Source organism: Sceloporus occidentalis, unplaced genomic scaffold, assembly GCF_023333645.1.
Source record: "Sceloporus occidentalis isolate IW3139 unplaced genomic scaffold, rSceOcc1.0.p SCAF_81, whole genome shotgun sequence".
In the NCBI taxonomy this organism is placed as follows: Eukaryota; Metazoa; Chordata; class Lepidosauria; order Squamata; family Phrynosomatidae; genus Sceloporus; species Sceloporus occidentalis.
In genome coordinates, this window is record NW_028317061.1 from 227,991 (window position 1) to 234,247 (window position 6,257).

Genomic DNA, 6,257 nt, shown 5'->3' on the forward strand with positions numbered 1-6,257 from the left:
CAGCAGGGCAGCCTCTTCTGTGTCAGGTAAGTGCTTTATAATTGGTTTCAAAGAATGTATATTAAAGTACTCACAGAGGGTTAGGGTACTTTAATATGCATTATTCCATGGTGGGGAGTCAGGGTCATTAAGCTGTCCTTTAAAGAGAAAGTCACCATCACACCTTTTAGCATAATGCAATATTGTTTTTTTAAATTGCCCTATAATGTATACTTTTTAGTGTCCAATCGGTGCCACTGGCATGGGGGGGGGGGGGCAAATTTCCATAAATCTCAATAACAGGAAGCTAAGAAAGGAACAGGAAAGCTAACAGGAAGCTCCAGTGGTGAGATGAGTTACCGACATATCAGTGAAATTTAATATTTTTGAAAAGGGACTGATCTGCTCCAAGGATGCACAATGCATGAGTTTCAAGTCTCGATGACCTCATCGAAGGCTTTTTCACAATCAAGGCAGCGTGCGCCGCACAATACGATCACAGGATGTGACACGTTTCTACATACATACTCATGAGATCACTTCGAGGACTTAAGAACTTTCCCAATCCCATTTCCAGATAACCCACCTGGTAGGTTTCATAAAGATGTGTTTATACAGGTGTGTCATTTTCTCGAATAAAGTCGGGAAACTAGTAGGGCTGCCCGTCTGCGATGTACAGTAATAAAACTGAAGAGATAGAATGTATTGTCTAGGATTTAGCAACTGCTAAAAACCTCCGTACAAGACAGAGTCTGCTTCTTAAGAGTTTTGTTTTTATCTGTGATAGAAGATGGTGATGTATATTCATATACATAAAAGTGGATATTACTGTGCCGTGACGCAAACAGGATAGTGTGACAGGACGCAGGGCATGGTGGTAGATGGCTTCTATATTCGATGGAACATATCGCAGTGCCATGTGTTTGATAACCCCAGGGAGAATGTTTCGTTAGTCACAACAAAATACTTTCTGTAATTTAGTTTGGGTCCCTGAGTGGAGCGTTTTGAAGAGAAGGGAGGGCCAGTGCTCCACTCCACAGTTTACTTGCAGCAGGTAGGGAGTCCAGTCCGGGTGTTCTGGATCTCCCAGGTGGGTCATCACCTGTTTGGCAATGAGCAGCAGGAGGCAGGTACAAAGTTCCCAAAGTACAAAGCAGTGAGTAAAGTGCATTTCTCTCCACAAGAGTCTACAGGAATAGCCCTAAAGAAGAAAAAGCTCTGTGCTACATTTTTGTTTCGTTGGCAGCGGGTGAGCCGTCCAACTATAGTCAGCTTCAACTGTTAGTTAGCGCTCAGAGAACTAGGCTTTTCTTTTGTTTGTTTTAAATTTATGTTTTGTTTGCCGGACCTTTTAATAAAAAGGACTATGATTCTTAAAGTAATACAACCGTGTGTGGTATTTCTATCCCTAAGGCTGTGTGGTTATTCGATCCACGCTCACAATAGTTAGAAAAAGTTACAATTAATTTAAAACTATATTGGCTGTATTAGCCCATGAGATAGTCTTTAGTTGAAGTCATTATCTTTTATTGACGCTGCAGGGGGGTCTCTTCTTCATGTTATGGAGACCTCCAAGGTCCCAAATCTTCTATGCTGACCCAATTAAAGATATCAACTTCAACTATGCAGAACAAAGTCACTGCATGGAAGCTTCTTACGCGAGCCATATACTGGCTGTGACATGTCTCTTCCTTTCATGATAGAATCGGGGACAATGTATAAGTCAGATACAAGTCTAATATGAAGAAATACACATGTGAGGACTAGGTATTTAATGGTATTTCAAGCCGCTATGCTTTTCCCATATCATTCATTTACACACAATAGAAATGTCAGTTATATTTGGATGAAAAAGTGTGTCAGGTTGATGGAATAATAATATCTCCACTATTCCAGACTCAACAAACTAGGTAAATAAAATTAAACCAAATTATGGGGGTTTTTTTGGGGGGGGTGACAGTTTAGCTTTTTAACATATTAAATGGGGAAGGGTAGACATTTGATAATTATTAGAAGTTGATAAACTATGTAACACCCAGGGTATACCCCCCCGCCCTTGCTGTATAATCTATTTAATATTTAGAATAAAAACTCAATTGTTTGCAAATCAAAAATGGTAGGAATCAATAAGAAATGTCCCAATATTAAACAAGCTAAATAATGCATTACCTTAGGAAATCCCACCGGTTTACCTGAAGTCTTCTAACAGACAAAAGGCTTCTGGAATTACGTAGCACAATAAGAAATGTGTTCCTCTGCAGACATAATGCGTTTCCCAATGCAACGGTATAACCAGGCACACAAAACACATCAGGATCCGAAATGTTTGCCGCGGGGCAGTTTGTAAGGAACGCTTGAGACTTAATGCAAGAGGCAGGAATGGATTTGTAAGCCCCGCTCCATTAGATGAGACGGAGAACGCTGCCAACTGAATATGCTGGCTGAGAAGCTCTTCCAACCTCTCTCTCTCTCTCTCTCTCTCTCTCTCTCTCTCTCTCTTTTCTGCACCACTATCGAAGTTCCACCTTCTATCTTCCCCAAGAAATTACCCGTGAGAACGCAACGATTCCTTAGGATTTCTGCCAACGTCTCTGCTGTTCTGTTGCTTTCTGGTTGCAGAGTGGGTTTTATCTTTACCCAGCCCATGAGCCACGTGATATAGACTATTACTACATATTAGTCACTGCTAATGACACTTTATAATGAAGCTAAGACAAGTATATGTTTTCCAGCACACATGACTTATGTTTTATTAAAGTTATTTAGGTTTAAAGGAAAAATACACCTTGAGGGAATTGCTAAAAAAACCAAACATAAAACACTTGGAAAAAGTTTCACGCTGCATGTTGCACAATAGTGACGCTTTTCAGATACAATCAAGATGTCAGCAACAAATAATAGGACGATGTTTGCTAGCGTTTTGGCAGAACATGCTAGAATTCAGATTAAAAAAAAAGGAAACTGATATAATGGATACTTTGTGTGCCGATTACTCACAGAAGAGCAGGTGGCGGTTTCACATTTTCAATTAAGGAGGTGATGAAATCCTGCTCTGTTAACGGGACGCTCCAGTGTCCCAAGCGGATTCACCGACAAAGAAAGTCTATGTCAGTACTTGCATTCTCCAACCTTTACAAAAAGGAACTTGGCTTTAGGAGAAGGTGCAGCTCCAGAGCTCCTGTTTCTGCACAACTAAATGGCTGCTTCAAGTAGCCAAGCGGTGGCATTGAAGCACTCCCATGGCTGGCAGCGAGTATATAGGCAGAAGGGGATGTGTTCAGCTGAACACATCTCGTGCAAGCCGAGTACCTGCTGGGGGGGGGTGCAATGCGGGGACCACACGGAAATGCAAAAATCACAGCTGGAGCGTCACTTAAGCGGGGAATTGACATTACCTGAGAACCTGCTGACGTACTGTCTGTTCCGCTTCACCGAAGAGCATGTTGGAATAGCTTCTGATGTAAGACATACTTATATAGCTGTCTATGCCACCTGAAGCAACAGAGTATCTTCCCAAAATTATCAGGGGAAAAGTAAATAACGTCCTATTCTGTTCGCCTGGGCCTGCCAATGTTTGCCGCAGCAGTGAAACAGCCCTGAAATCTTTGTGAGTTTTAAAGCGTGGAGGCAGCCGCTGCCAACTGGCATAAAATTGGACGCTGGCGGATGTTTTTAAATGAAGGGCGCATGCACGAGCAGGGGACGTCACAACACAAACACATCTCACGACTGTGACCCCATGCTGTGCAGCTTTAACCATTTAACTGATGATGTAATACAGTGAGCTCACACCAGCCCTTGTGGTTTCATTCTGGCACCGACAGAAGTAAAAAGTGAATCTGATACACGGTGGTCACCATAGCAACCAATGCAATATTTCTGTTGATTGCTACAGCGATAACACTGCTTTTCAAACTTTGAACAAAAAAAATTACTTTTTAAACATAACCCCTCATGTGCAGCAAAATACAAAAGACAGAATTCTACTAAAACCACAAAAACTAGCATAACCCACGCATCGAGTACCTGTATAAAATCACTAATTACCAGCTTACGGTTGCAGTGTTTTTCCTTCTATGGAGAGGAATTTATGGCAGTTCAATCCAGGTGACGTTACATAATGTCTTGTCAGACAAAGCATTAAATCATTGTCATGAGTCCTGTCGTCTCGTAATAGGAAAAAACAAAAAAGGTTTCATTCGCACCTCTTGCTTCCATGAATAGCGATCTCACGTCCACATAAACGTTCTAAGAAGTCTCCAATTCTAGATGTTTCTTTATCTAATTTTTGATGTTTTTTGTGGCCCTGGAACTTGTCAGGACCGCTGAGCATGAAGGTGGTTAGCCTAACTCTTAAGGAAATGACTCCAGCCCATAATAGAAAGAGCGGCTATAAAATCTTGCGTTTGGCAGCTGCGGCTGCCTTAGATATTTAGATGATGACAAATGTCTCGAAAGGTTCGCCCCAGCCATCATTCAGCTACACAGGATAGCTACAGGATCCCTTTATAATGTTCGTGTTTTCCTTTTTGCATACTCACGGGGGATCGTGCACAATCCACTCATATGCATTTTGCCCCCATCCCCCGGCTAATTGCCCTGTGGGAGATGTGCTCGGCCGAGCAAGAATAGTCGGCCACGGAGGAGGCGGTCATTGCGATCGGTGTTTTGTGTTTTTTTCATTTTAGAAGAATGTCTATTAAAATATTCTCAGACGGCTGGGGTTACTCACCGAGTACTTTAACATGCATTCTTCTAAAGTGGGAGCCTCCTGGACATTAAACAGATAAATGGTCTGAAATAATACGTATTGGAACAACACCGTAAACCATCTATGACTAGTGTTTTATTCATTTTATTTAAATAAAAAAAATCTTCAAATTTATATTTTCCAACTATGACATCACATCTATCTCCCCAAATACATATCCATATAGTTATATATATATATACATACACACATATATATATATATATGCAAATTTGGTTTGATCCGTAAGTGAACACCACCCTGGATTCTGCCCCCAGCTGTATTAATAAATTATGATTTAGTAATAATTCCGTTTGCTCTGTACCAGACTGTCCACGCACCTCTAGCATTATATATGACATTACCTTCTGCAAGATACCAAAATTAAACACACCCGTCACCAACCGTTTTTTGCACTGATCAGATATCCTACTAAAACCATACCTCTTAAGTGTCCCTTTTTATACAAAACAGTCCTGAGTAGCTTTCCACTCTGCAGGCAGAAAGGATCATGGGCCAGGTGGGGAGATTATCTGATCACCCCCGCCAGTCCAAGGAGCAGTAAAATCATTGTGGGCAAGCCAAAATTATTGTTAGTATGCACATTTTTATTCTTTTGTTACCAAAAGTAACGTTTAAAATATGGAGATGCCAGTCACAAGAGGACAAGCACTTTCAGTTGCTCCTTCTGTTTGTTCTCTTTACGCTCCCTTGGACCCGTTTTAAATGCTTTAGCATACTTCTTTTGTTTGTATACACATGAGTGTATTTTATTTATATATAATCAGTTAAGTAAAACTTTTGAGCCCTTGACCCTCTAATTTTAGACGATGACCGCTTACCGTAACACTTCTCTTTCTTTGAAATACATTTCCATCTTGTTCTTTGCTAAATCCTGTTTATGAATTTAAATGTTTCTATCATATCCCAGCTCTAAAAGGAAGCAAACGGGAAGCGGCCCTTCCTTTCCATGGTAGATTTACAGGCGGCTTCCGCTGCCCAAGACTTGACTCCCTGATAGCTTCGCACTAGCGAGCCGCCACTAGGCAGAGCTGAAATCGAGCGCACGAACGCCCCGCTCCCATGTTTGCTACAAGATCTCAATTTATCAAAGTTATGGAATAAATAGCTTCATTTGGAGCGATCCGGAGGACAGTCAGCGTCTCATTACTAAAACCATCTATTTAAGACAGCAATAGCTTGTGCGGCAGGTACATCGATACGTGGTACGAAACCGGGGACTATATTATCCAAGAGAACCTGTTGAAAACGTGCAAACGTACATAATAATAACGATATATAATGTCCGGTTGGGAAATCCTCATATTTCTTAGGTCCTGCCTCATTAGCGGCCAAAGCAAGACCACAAAAATTCAAAGGGGTTACACGGCCATCATATGTCGTAAAGAGCCCGACGCCGGCAGTGTCCCTTTAATTAAACAAAAACTAAAAGGTTATGCTTATTACAGCACAGCAGGAATGAATTACGTAATTTGGGGCCACAAACACTCTTTCAATGGTTTACCTC